This window comes from Sorex fumeus, unplaced genomic scaffold, assembly GCF_029834395.1.
Source record: "Sorex fumeus unplaced genomic scaffold, SorFum_2.1 ptg000098l, whole genome shotgun sequence".
NCBI lineage: Eukaryota > Metazoa > Chordata > Mammalia > Eulipotyphla > Soricidae > Sorex > Sorex fumeus.
Genome location: NW_026606155.1, coordinates 71,797,677 through 71,811,833, shown reverse-complemented (window position 1 = coordinate 71,811,833; position 14,157 = coordinate 71,797,677). Strand labels below are relative to the sequence as shown.

The following is a 14,157-nucleotide window of genomic DNA, read 5'->3' as shown; positions in this document are numbered from 1 at the left end:
GGGATGCAGACACCATTCCAGCAGAACCTTACCAGGGGGCACACACTCCCATCTTTGGTCTCCAGACAGTTGGCATTCAGGGAAGTTTTCCTCTATAACATGCTGCAGGAGGTACAGCCTGGTCCAAGAGAAAATGGAGTTGGGGCTGCCATGCTGGTGGCTAATTGCCAGGGTCCCAGGTGGGGAACCAGAGCACCTCCTCAATCCAGAATCTCAACCCATGTGCTCTGCAATGATGCCAAGCTGGGCCTCAGGAGTCCTGTTCAGATCTTTAAACCTCTGCCACCACCCGTAGTGCCTAGAGCTGGGGGATCTCCGCCTACCACCATCTTCACACGTCCCACTCTGGGTTGTCTCCCTGCAGGGGGTGACTAGCTGGTTTCCTTTAATGGAGCTCTCCCTGGGCCAGAATATCCAAGTGGATGATTGTGTGGCAGAAATTGTGTGGCCCCATCCGCTGTTCAGAGTGCTGAGAATTGCTGTCCTTCCAAGGGTGCTTGCCTCTACGCCACCATCTTCTAGTGAATATAAATTTCTTAGCCCTATAGAGAATCCTACCAAACAGCCACAATAAGCCACATCCAAAAGTGAATTCTGATGACATTCCTTGCTTACCTAACATCATATCATTTAACCTTATATTGGAGTTTCTAACCAGTAATAGAGAAGGAATAAGAAAATATATAAATTCGGAAGGAAACCAAAGACTCTGATATGTAGTCTGTAATAAGATAAAGGTAAAGGCCCTCCCGTTGTTCATCGATTTGCTCGAGCGGGCCCAGTAACGTCTCCATTGGAGACTTTGTTGTTACTGTGTTTGGCATATCAAATACGTCACGGGGAGCTTGCCAGGCTCTGCCGTGCGGGCGAGATACTCTCAGTTAGCTTGCCGGGCTCTCCGAGAGGGGCGGAGGAATCGAATTCGGGTCGGCCATGTTGGCTGCGTGCAAGGCAAATGCCCTACCTCTGTGCTATCACTCCAGCCCCTGTAATAAGATATTAGAAATAAAAAAAAATGTAACAGTTTCTTAGCAACAAATTCAATAGGCTAAATCAATGATATTACCATGCAATGAGATAAATAGTTTTAAATGTAAAAAAAAGGTTTCTTTACATTTACATAATCTGTAAGACCTGCAGGATTGAGGCCCAATGGAATGGTGCAGTGGCTTAAAGGCACATGCCTGGCACGAGTTTAAATCCCTGATGTTCCACGTGTACCAAGCACAATCTTGACAGCTCTTCTGTTTGTGTCTGACCATGACCTCCAGCATGACAAGCAATGCTGAGGATCACATTACACCACGTCTCACTCTTGTACCACAGTCAGGCATGTTTAACTGCCACAAAGGAGGGGTGCAGCCCCCAACGCTTACCACAACTAAAAATGATGTACAAGAGTGAGAGCCAGGAAGTGCAACCCCACACAAACACTTGTGTGAGCATGACAGGGACCCTTAGGGAACACTATAACCAGGCCTTGTGTTCTTCAGTGAGAGCTGTACCCTGGCCAGCACATAAACAAATCACAACTACTGGAGTATAAAACTGGTGCGTCCCACGGCTGAGTGTGTGAGCACCACGGCCTGATGCTCCTCTCCCTCAGAGCCCTACAGCTTAACAACTGTGCAAACACCACTGTTAGATAAGTGTGTGAGCCCTGGTCGTCACAAGCCCCCATAGGGGCTTCTATTCTAGTTGTAGTGTCTGAGTGGCTTGTTTTTTAAGATGAAGCAAACGGGGAAAAATGTTAATATTTGTTAGATGTAGTTGTTGGCAATATCACCACAGTTTTTTTCTGTTCTTCCAAAGTATATCACAATGGGCTGGAACCATAGCCCAATGGGCAAGGCACTTGTCTGACATGTGATCTGTTCAGGTTTACCCCATATGGTCCCGCTGGCTTGCCAGGAGTGATCCCTGAGTATAGAGCCCGGAGCTAGCCCTTGACCATGGTAGGGTGTAACCTGAAAACAAAAACAAATTTCATAATTGAAGAAATATGTCAGATGTAGGATGAAAGCTCTTCAGAGGTCAGATAAGCACATTTTTCAAAGCTGTTGGGCATCAGTCTATGTCACAGCACAGCATAGCTGTGTCACAGAAACCGAGTCACACAGTGTTTCCTGTGTCAAGACACCAGCAGAGTTTCCAAACATACTTTTGGAAACCTGACATTTGAAAACAGCAGAGGTTCTAAACAAGTGTTATGGACAAGAGCAAATAGTTGGACAAATGTATAACAAGAGAGTCAGAGGTGAGATGATGTTTCCTTAGGGTTGTGTCACTGTCATACATCACCGAGACACTCTGCTTCCCCAAGTCTTCCCAAAGGGATTCTGGAATTTGTGCCTCTCCTTTTTTTTTCTTTTTTTGGGTCAAACCCAGCAGTGCATAGGGGTTACTCCTGGCTCTGCATTCAGGAACTACTCCTGGAGGTGCTTGGGGGACCATATGGGATGGTGGGAATCTAACTCGGGTTGGCTGCGTGCAAGGCAAACACCCTACATGCTGTGCTATCGCTCTAGCCCTAAAAATTATTTTAAGCACCGTGTTTTATAAACTGGTATTGTTAAGTGGTCACAAGCCTGAGCTCAGCTGCCGACTGGGATGCAGACCGACTTTTCAAGGTTTTATTTACATACACCGAAACTCACTTATTCAAGGGACTCAGTGCTCAGAGTTCGTGAACTGGGACTGCTCCTTGGGCTCGGTACTCCAAATGCTGGGCTAACACCTTTTCTACACTTCCTTCAAGGGCAAAAAAATCCTGTGTCACATTCCTACCATTCCCATTCTAATTTAAGAGAAGCAGATGTACAAAAGCAAATTGAACGGTTAATCCTGCCTATCCATTGTTGGTTGTCAAGTAGTCTCAAAGCAAGTATGGTCTCAGCATGTACCACTCCGCAGAGGTTATGCAAACATATATTCTCAATGCAGTTACTCCCTTACCTTCATCCAGGCATTGAGACACTCACAAAGGTGCCCTCACAAGTTAACCTGTTTTTCTTTTCTTTTTTCTTTTTTGGCATTTTTTGGTTACACCTGGTGATGCACAGGGATCACTCCTGGCACTACACTCAGGAATTACTCCTGGTGGTGCTCAGGGGACCACATTGGATGCTGGGAATCAAGCCCGGATCAACTGCATGCAAGGCAAATGCCCTACCTGCTGGTACTATCGCTCCAGTCCCTAAACTATTTTTCTTAATATTGAAACTTATGGCTTAGAAGCACAGAATGGAGTCTGTCTATTCAAAAAATGAAGTTGCTGTGGTCATCTTTCATCATTCATTTTCTCCTCTCTTCGTAACTCTTGGAGTTCATCAAACAGACTCAAGGTCTACTATTCCACCTAGCATTTCCTATTGTTGTCTCACCCTCATAATTTTGATCTTACAATTTAGGATGTTATAAGCTGTACTATTCTATTTCCTCATTTGGCCCATACTGACCCTAATTATCCCTGAGTGGTTTTATAGAAGCAATAAGTTTTGGGGCTGGAGCAATAACACAGTGGATAGGGCATTTGCCTTGCACGAGACCGACCCCGGGTTCAATTCCCAGCATCCCATATTGTCCCCTGAGCACCACCAGGAGTAATTCCCAAGTGCATGAACCACAGTAACCTCTCTGCACCGCTGGGTATGACCCAAAAAAAGGAAAAAGAAAAAGAAGCAATAGGTCTACCCTAAGGGCATGCATAGTCCTCTCTGCTTTAAGAACGGGAGATTCAGAGCTCTATGATTTTGCAAGACCATTTCTGCAAGGGAGTTAAGGGACTTTTCTAGGTGACCTATATTCTGTTCCAGAGTCCCCAAATATTCATTTACTTGTTTTGCTCAAGGTCTTGTCTAGGCGATGGCTTCTCAAGTCTCCACCACTGGGTCAGTGGAGCCATGACAAGGTTTTGTGCTGGCTGGGGGCTCGGATGGGTCTAGAGTTTGTTTCACAGAGTCTCAGTTGTTCTTTAACAACTGTTGTAATGTCTTTAAAGAACACAGAGGGGAAACAATAGCCACACAGGAGGGCATACCTAGAGACCTCATCCTCAGTTTCTAAGGGATAAGAGCAAAGTAAGAAACAGAATTAATTTTAGTAATCCACTGGGTGATGTATGCAGATTTCTTCGGGCTTCTGCTGGGTGTAAACCAGCCAGCTTCCAGGGGTGCCTGGAGCAGGGCTGAAGGTTTCTCTGCTCTCCTTTCCACCAGAAATGGAGAAGGTTGGTGGGTCCTGACTGGCTCATGCTGCACAATGACCTTGAGGAGGCCAGGAAGAATCACTATCTTCTGGTTAGAGACTATTGCTTGTCCAGGGATTATCTTAAATCAAGCCTATTAAAACATAAGTATTCAATCATTCCTGTAAATCTTGAATCTAATTTTTACAGAAGACAAGTTACTGAAATACAGTTTTTTCTCCACCTTCACTTTAAGTTTGCTAGGTGGCTTACCAAACCACCTGTCTTGTTCCTTTACATAAACAGAGCAAGACTTGAGAACTCTTCATTTGGGATATCCCACTATTTACTGCAAGGTCCTGAGGGTTTGGCTAGAGACAGAGCAAGAATCACATCAATAATGGCATTAATATTTACCTGTTACCTCAGGGTTACCTAGCCATTGTGAAGATGTGAAGATCAGGTCCCATGATGAGCTGAAGGTGGCCTTTAGCCTGCAGGGTGAGCTAGAGGTGGCCTTGGGCCTCTCACCTTTCTTTCTTTCTTTCTTTCTTTCTTTCTTTCTTTCTTTCTTTCTTTTTGAAGTGGTGATGTTTATTTCCTGTCCTGGGCCATCTGTGGCTCCCACCTCAAATCCCGAAGCACAGGGAGAGCAGATGGAGGGGCAGGGGTAGGGGCAAGCCCGGGTCCTGCAGCCCGAGGGTTTTCCGGGAAAGGTGGGGCCTCAGGAAGCAGAGAGTTCACCTCCTTCCATGAGGGCAGGTCTCAGCTACATGTGCTAGGTTGAGCTGGGGGCCAGGGAAGGTCAAGCAGTGCCTCAGTGGTTCAGGCCTGGGGCCAGCTGCGGACTCCAGCACCCGGCAGTGCCCCCAGCAAACAGGCCTGTGCCATGGATTCTGGCTTTCCGGTGGACAAGGGCACCTCTGGGGGCTTAAATAAGTCGGTGGGGCAGAGGGCGCAGAGGAAGGGAGGCACAGTGTCCGGCCTGTAGGCAGAGGCGGCTAGCGCAGGTCCTCGTCTAGATGGTCTTCTTGATGCACAGCAGCATGGTGGTGAGCCACTGGTCCAGTCGTGAGATGGAATCGTACTCCTTCACTGCCTCAATGTAGCTATCCACATTTTGCTCCTCGTGGGCTTCCAACAGTTTCTTGGTCAGCTTTCACTCCCAGGAGTTGGAGAAGGCAGGGAACAGCTCCTCATACTTCTGCAGTGCCAGCTTGGCGTTGAGCATGTCAATGCAGAAGTGGCAGAGGGCACTTAGGGCTCAGAAGCACAGAATGGAGTCTGTCTATTCAAAGACAGAAGTGGTAGTAGTAGTTCTTGGCGCTATACTTGAGCAGGGGGCTATCCATGGCGTTGGTCCCCACCTGCTCATAGATGTCGATGGCCTTCTGATACTGCTCCAGCTGGGCTGCATACCCCGCCAGCTTCAGCAGACACTTGCTGGCTGAGCTGTTGGACTCCTCGCCTTTGTAGTAGTCTGCTGACTGTTCATAGTGGGCGATGGCCTTCTCGATGTCCACCAGTTCTGTCTCATATATCTCGGTGATGGAGATGTGATGCTTGGCCGCAATGGTGAACTGACCCATGTCCGTGTAGATCTCAATGGCGCGCATCAGGCAATTAATGGCCTCTTGGGGGTCGGCTTTCTTGAAGGCATTGGCGGCGTCCATGAAGCAGGTGGCTGCATCATGCTTGCTCTGCAGCTGCGGGTGCAGTTGGGCCGCCTGGCAGAAAGCGTTGCCAGCGGCACTCCAGTTTTTGGCCATCTTGAACATGTTGGCTGCACGGGCATAGATCTCACATGCTTCCTCTATTTTGGATGAGCCCCCAAGAGGCCCAAGAAAAAGGACCGCGAGTTCTTCACCTTGCACTCGGCCTTGGCCAGCAGCGCCACCTCTTCTGCCTCCTTCCTGGAGTTGTTCATGGTGGTCGCTAAAACGCCTGGCAAATCTCCCCCCCGGCCCTTGGGGACTCAGTGTGGCAGAGCCGCGGTACACAGGTCGGTGGAGCTCAGCGAGCAGCATTCTCTCTCTTTCTTTCTTTCTTTCTTTCTTTCTTTCTTTCTTTCTTTCTTTCTTTCTTTCTTTTTTATTGAATCACCATGAGAAAGTTACAAGCTTTCCTGTTTGGGTTACAATCACACAATGATCAAACACCCATCCTCCTACCAGTGCACATTCCTCACCACCAATCTCCCCAGTATACCCTCCATCCCCACCCTCCCCCTGCCACCATGGCAGACAATATTCCCCATACTCTCTACTTTTGGGCATTATGGTTTGCAATACAGAGACTGAGAGGTCATCGTGTTTGGTCCATTATTTACTTTTGGCACACATGTCCCATCCCAACTGATTCCTCCAGCCATCATTTTCTTAGTGATCCCTTCTCTATTCCATCTGCTTTTCCCCTCCACTCATGAGGCAGGCTTCATAGGAGTGTCTGACAGAAAGGAGTCCATCCTATCTCCTCTGCAGGCTAAGTGAGATTCTGATTTCCACAGCAGGGCCCAGGCTGTGATCAATCATTTCAGATCCACTGAACTGTTGCTTTCCATAGAAGAGATAATTTCCGGTTTATCCTTGTTGATGACCTGCCTCTAAGGTCTCCTGGAGCCTTATAGGGTACTTGAAACAGTACATGTTAAATACTTGCTCCTGTCATTTAGACCAATATCTTTGACTGTTTCCCTGGAAGAGGCCTTTGGGTTTCCAAATCTGGCTTTCCTGTCTGCATGAGTGGTAGATCCTATTACACAAGGAAAGACTTTATATCTATATTTATGCAAACCAACATAGTGCCATGAAGCATCAAAAACATATTGAAGGTACAAAGAAGAGACTTCACTTTACTCACAATGAGATGCATTTTCTGTGGGCCCGAGTCAAAAGAAGCATTAGACCTGTAGGGACAGAGCATAAAATTTAACAACATAGTGTCTAATTCATTTAATCCCATGTTGAAAACCTTGATTTCCAATTATCAAACTAACAGGTGTCCAGACCATCCATCTAATATCTTTTTTATAGACCTTGCCAAAGAGGTACTAGAACAATTCTGCAGATATAAAGAGTTTTTTCTTTATTTTCTTTAATAGAATCACCATGAGATACAGTTACTAAGCTTTCATGATTGAGTTTCAGTCATACAATGATCTAACACCCATCCCTCCACCAGTGTACATTTCCCACCACCAATGCCCCCAGTATCCCTCCCCCCCCCAACCCCCACCCCCACCCCCGCCTCTATGGCAGGCACTTTCCTTCTTACTCTCTCTCTACTTTTGGGAATTATGGTTTACAATACAGATACTGAGAGTTCATCATGTTTGGTCCTTTGTCTACTTTCAGCACACATCTCCCATCTGAGGGATTCTTCCAACCATCGTTGCCACGGTAGTTCCTTCTCTATCCTAACTGCCCTCTACCCCAGCACATGAGGCAGGTTTCCAATGATGGACCAATCCTCCTGCCTCTTGTCCCTACTGTTCTTGGGTGTTAGTCTTATACTATGTTACTTTACATTCCACATATGAGTGCAGTCATTCTATGTCTGTCCCTCTCTTTCTGACTCATTTCACTTAACATGATACTCTCCAAGTTGATCTACTTATAAGCAAATTTCATGACTTCATGTTTTTCCCTAACAGCTGCATGGTGTAGATGTACCACAGTTTCTTAAACTAGTCCACTGTTCTGGGGCATTTGGGTGGTTTCCAGATTCTGGCTGTTGTGAACAGTGTTGCAATGAGCATACAAGTGCAGATGTCATTTCTACTCTGTTTTTATCACCCTCGGGGTGTATTACCAGAAGTGGTATTGCTGGGTCATATGAAAGTTCAATTTCTAGTTTTTTGAGGAATGCCCATTGTTATTTTCCAAAAAATCTGGACCAGTTGGCATTCCAAATAACAATGTATAATAGTTTCTTTCTCTTTGCATACGCACCAGCACTGGTTGTTCTTGTTCTTCTTGATGTGTGCCAAGGAGTTTCTTATAACAATATAGTTTGATCAGTTCCTTTCATTAAAATACAATCTCAAACCTTCTATACATTTCTTTACATTCTCAAACTTTCTACACATTCCTTTACATTCATTCTGTCTTATAATTTTCCTTCATTTCATTTTAAAGCCAGCTTCATTTTAACAGGACTCCCTACCCCCCCCCCCCACTACTTTTGATATCTCCATCCATTATCTTTCTTACTTAAAATATACATCTTCCTTATAGTAACATCTTACAGGTTGAATCTCCTTATTTTTACAGAACTTACTACAGCTTGATCTCCCAAGAAGTTTGGAAACAAGTTGCTAATCATTATCTCATTAACATGACAAAACTGTACTCTGTAGTACTATTTCAAAAGCTTTACATCAGTTCTATAGATATTAAAAAGGTTTAGGATGCCCACAATTAAAGATCTTACAGCATATTACTCTTGGCAAAAATTTGCTTCACATTAGGAGTTAGTCAGAAAACATATTAAAAGTTTTATCTTTAGAATTCCGAATGCTAGGAATACAGATATAAAAGGATTAAAATGCTCACAGATTACCATAAAACAGTTAGGATTTCACACTTATGGATAAAGTTCTCTTAAGGTTAAGACTAGGTTTTGATACTTAATGCATGCACACTTTCATGTACTATACAGATTAATTAACAACATATCCTCAAAAGACTGGCAACAATTATTTACCACAATTTAAAGAAAAATTCTCTAGTCTTAGAAACCAATAACATTAAAAGTGATTCTTTGTAGCAGGCTGAATTTTAAAAACAGCCTCCATTTTTTTTTTTTTTTGCTCATCATTTACTTTAGAAACCTTTCAACTTTTGCATGGTCCAGCATAGTCAAAAAGCACCTGGACCTTTGCAATCACCACATACAGACAGAAAATTTTCTACACACACATACACACATGCTTGAGTGATCAGTTTGCTATTTCTCCAACCCAGGGGGATAACTGAGGTGGGTGAAAAAAGAGAGGACTGTCTCCAGGGCAAACAGAGTCCTGTAGGTCTATTGAGACTAATTATCCCCTGTTCCTCTATCTCCCTTCCCACCCCACCCCCCAAAAAACCCTCTCCAAACAGGTCGGGAAAGAGTTTGTTTTGTATTTAAAAATTTACTTTTTTTGTTTTGTTTTGTTTATTTTGTTTTGTTTTTTTGATGTTTGGGTCACACCCAGCAATGCACAGGGGTTACTCCTGGCTCACGTGCTCAGAAATTACTCCTGGTGGTGCTTGGGGGACCATATGGGATACTGCAAATCGAACCTGGGTAGGCTACGTGCAAGGCAAACGCCCTACCCGCTGTGCTATCACTATAGACCCTAAAAATTGACTTTAATCTCAATTTTTTTCCATGTCCTGTACACAGTTCAAATAGTCACATATGCAGTTTAAGCTCATGTCTTTAAACAATCCTTGAAAATAACATAATATAGAGAAAGGGAGCAAAATTTTAGATCCTCTATGTTTCTCTTAGATTGAAGGCCAAATATTCCTTCGAATTTTTTGGTTTATTTCCTTTTTCACTTTCATTCCCTTGAGATAAAACTCTTCTTCCAGAATGTTTTAAACCTTAAGTTCCTCTTTACACAAATACATATTTTGTTTTTTGGATATTCTCCATTCAAAAAGCATTCAGGACTTTTTTTTCTTTTTGGGTCACACCCGGCGACGCACAGGGTTTACTCCTGGCTCATGCACTCAGGAATCACTCCTGGCGGTGCTCGGGAGACCATATGGGTTGCTGGGAATTGAACCTGGGTTGGCCGCATGCAAGGCAAACACCCTATCCTCTGTGCTATCACTCCAGCCCCCCAGCATTCAGGACTTTTAATTCTTAGATATCAACTTCCTAACTTCAAAACTGTAACCAGAGTAAGACTGTGATCCATCACATTCTCAGTTCTTACTTGCTTCAGCTGAGGAAGGGGGTAGCTGACTCTTCAACTGCAAGGCCACTGATGCAGACAATGACAGGGATAGTGGAGGCAGTACTGGTGGCTGCTGAGGTGACAGTGTGGGGTAGATAGTTTTCAATCAGGAGGGACGTGACTCATCGATATCAATCCAGATGACAATATAAGGGGTCTGATCAGGGTGACTGGCCTTTTCCACTATTCAGCCAAGACCATCTGTTTCACTGGATAACACAAATTAAGAGCCACAGTTTCCTGGCTCGGCCAATCCACACCAAAAGAGGGCCATTTTAACTCAACATATGAAAGATAAAACTATTAATATTTTCTTCTTTCTTCTCGAAGACTGTCCCATGGTTCATCCCTGACTATTTCCCATGTTATCCACCTTATCCTCCAAGGCCTTATGGTAATTGAAATAAGCTCCAAAACTGCCTTCAAAAAGAAAAAAGACAGAGACAAAAAAAATCCCAAGATTACCCACTCGGGAGGATGGAGTTAGATAACTTCCAGAGGTTGCCAGCGATGTCTCAGGGCAACCTGCCTGTCAGGATTTAATGCTGTACCCAGCTTTTGACCAAGGAATTAAACAGATGTGAATGCATTCACCTGAGTCCACAGTGTCCAGACAGTCTGCCACTATACAGATCAACCAAAACTAGATGACAGTTAATGGGAAACCGAGAAGAAACAGATTATACAAATCAGTAGACAGAGGCTGCAGACCAACCAACAGATAGACCGCAAAGAATCCAACTATGGATGGGCAGCACTCAGATGCTTGTCCTCCCGGACCCCTCTCTAGGGATCTTAAGGTCCCCTTGGCATTGGAGTACAGGTATAATCCCCTGCCTGGTTGCCGCCATTCACTGGAGTTCACTGGGGCAAATCTCCATAAGCCTTTACAGTGTCCACTGAACCGTGGGTTAGAGGCAACTCAGATCCCTTAGTTAGAGCCATGGGACCAGCACACTCTCTCATACTTGCTTCCTCTCAAACAAGGTGACAGAAGTAAGAAATCAGAGACAGATAAAAGAGTTCAGAGACCAGAAGTGAGCGCACTCACCAGGTTCCAGATAAGCAGCTGGTTCCAGAGGCATACAGAAGCACAAAGAAGAATCAGTTACAGGAACAGGAAGGCCAGAGATCTTGGTGTAACCTCCAAATGTTAAGTGGCCACAAGCCTGAGCTCAGCCACTGACTAGACACACACAGACAAGACAAATTTTTCAAGGTTTTATTCACACACACACACACACATACACACACACACACGGGGGGGGGGGGAGAGGGGGGAGAGAGAGAGAGAGAGAGAGAGAGAGAGAGAGAGAGAGAGAGAGAGAGAGAGAGAGAAACTCACTCATATAAGGAACTCTGCTGAAAGTTTACGATCTGGGACTGTTCCCTGGGCTCGGAACTCCAAGTGCTGGGCTAACACTGTTTTTCTACATTTACTTCAAGGGCAAACAAATCCTATGTCACATTCCTACCATTCTCATTCATATCTAAGCGAAGCAGATGTACAGAAGCAAATCGAACGGTTAATCCTGCCTATCCATTGTTGGTTGTCAAATAGTCTCAAAGCAAGTATGGTCTCAGCATGTACTGGTTGGCACAGGTTATGCAAACATCTATGTGTTCTCAATGCAGTTACTCCCTTACCTGTGGCCACGCATTGAGATACTCACATAGGTACACTTGCAGTTAACTTCTTTTTCTTAATATTTAGATTTAGGACCCAGTAGCACAGAATGGAGTCTGTCTATTCAAAAAATGAAGTTGCTGTGGTGCTATTTCCTCTTTAATCATTGGTAGAATTTTATACCATTTTTTTATGAATAAAAATTCCAGAATCATTCCTTCTACCAATAGTTCTGCTTCCCTCCACCATTGTCCTAGTGTTCTCTTGTTCCCAAGCTGTGGTAAGCTTCCTACTGGAAACCAGATCTCAGTACTGTCTTTTGGGCATTTGCTATTCCCCTACCATGTTTTTTATATTCTGTGTATGAGAGAGATCATTCTGTGTCTGTCCTTCTCCTTTTAACTTCACTAAGCATGATTCTCTCCAGATCCATCCACATAGCGTCAAATTGTGTGATTTTTATCTTTTCTTTTAGACAAGTAGTATCCCATTGTGTATATGTACCATGGTTCCTTTAATCATTTGTTCTTGGATATTTGAGTTGTTTCCAGATTTTGGCTATTGTAAATGTTCCAGTACCACAGTGGTTTGGGGTGTGTGTGTGTGTGTGTGTGTGTGTGTGTGTGTGTGTGTGTGTGTGAATTATAGCATTATTTACAAAAGTGAAGATATAGAACAACTCAAATCTAATAATATATAAGTGGATAATGAAAGCATAATACGAGTACCTAATAAAATACTGTCACTGTCCCACAGTGATATCTGGGAGTGATGGGCCATTCGCAGTCTAAGTCAGATAGTTTATAGACACGAGTGTGGGCCATAGATTGGGAATTAACAGGCATGGGTCAATGACTTGTGATCAATTGATCAGTTTATTTAAGGCAAGCAATGATTATATGGAAGCAAAAGTGGGCAAGTGGTAAGGGGGGGCAAAAGGGAAAATCAGTGGTTTTGTGTCAACATACAGTTCCAGAGAGATACAGACTCAAGAGTCTCCAAGCTCTCTAAACAGTAACAAAGCCTATTCTACTTAAAGGTTTCCAAAGACAACCATGAAGGTTTCAAAGACAACTACACCTGTCCTCAAACCCAGCCAAAGGTGAATTATTAGTCTATATTATTCTCTTGGGAGTGTTAGGCTCCTAGTACTCATCCATTGCCATTGTCTTAACTTAGTATCTAAAGCCTTGTCTTTAGGGGCCCTGGAGTGATCTCAAGGGTTACTCAGTCCAGGTGGCTTGGGAGCTGCAGCAGCAGAAACTCCAACAAAATGCTACTCAGCTATGAGAGAAGATGAAATCTTGCAGTTTGCTGAAACTTGGATGGTAACTGCGAAGTTCACGCTAACAGAAGTTAGTCTAGGATGGTGGAGCTGTGGTGTGGGCCCTTACTCCAATACAGATCTGGTGTGGAGGCTGTTGGGACCTACTTGGGATGGAGGGGCTGTTCCTCCATTGGAGCTATGCCTCCCTTTTGGTTTTTGTTTGTTTGTTTGTTTGGTTTTTGTTATATTTATATATTGTATCACTGTGGAAAAAGTTACAAAGCTTTCAGGTTTAAGTCTTGGTCATACAATGATCAAACACCTTTCCCTTCACCAGTACTTATTTTTCACCACCAAGAACCCCAATATATCCCCCTCCCACCCCTCCCAATGCCTGTGAGGCAGATGATTTCTACTTAACTCTCTCTCTACTTTGATTACATTCATTATTTCGACAAAAGATGCACCATTACTGTTTAGAATTTCCCCCCAACAATCAGAACTGCTGAAAAGGCATTGTGAAACAATTTGTTTTATATAGCTGGTTATGAGAACCATATGATGTCGCGTGGCAGCCATAGCCACGTGGCTGTGATAGATTTTGGATTTCTGATATTTTACTAATTAAGTCTGGAGGGATTTCTGCCAAGAGCCAGATAATTACGAGGTTGGTTTCTGTGCGTCTGGTGCTATGGCCGTGCTGGAGAACCGCTCGTGGGGGGCAACTCGTGACCTCAGTAGGGTGTGAAGGATGAGCCGGTACCGCCCCCCATCCCATGAGACTGCAGTTTCTCCGTCACCGCTGCCGGCTCATACCTGGCTTTCCAATAAGCTCTGAGGTAACGACCACCTTGCTGCTGGGGCGGGGGGGGGGGTGCGGATGGGGAAGTATGCCTCCCTTTTGGAATAGGCTCAGTGATATCAGCCAGAGGTGAGCCTACCTGAGATGGTGAGCAGCGAGCAGAAGGTCCCCACAGCGTTTTGATTACTATAGCTTTAGAGTATAGCTTGAAATTGGCAGGAAAGATCTCCCATTTTGTTTTTCCGAAGGATTACTGTGACTGTTCAGGACGAGTTTATTACCCTACATAAATTTCAACAATCTTTGATCTCTGTTTTTAAAAAGT

The 14,157-nt window shown here is 44.4% G+C and overlaps 1 protein-coding gene and 1 pseudogene across 2 annotated transcripts in view; one reads left to right on the top strand and one right to left on the bottom strand.

The window, feature by feature from the left end:
* LOC130041170 (dehydrogenase/reductase SDR family member 4) overlaps positions 1–14,157 on the top strand; it is a 330,800-nt gene that overhangs the window by 22,965 nt on the left and 293,678 nt on the right. The window lies entirely within an intron of this gene.
* Positions 4,929–6,113, bottom strand: LOC130041175 (alpha-soluble NSF attachment protein-like; annotated as a pseudogene).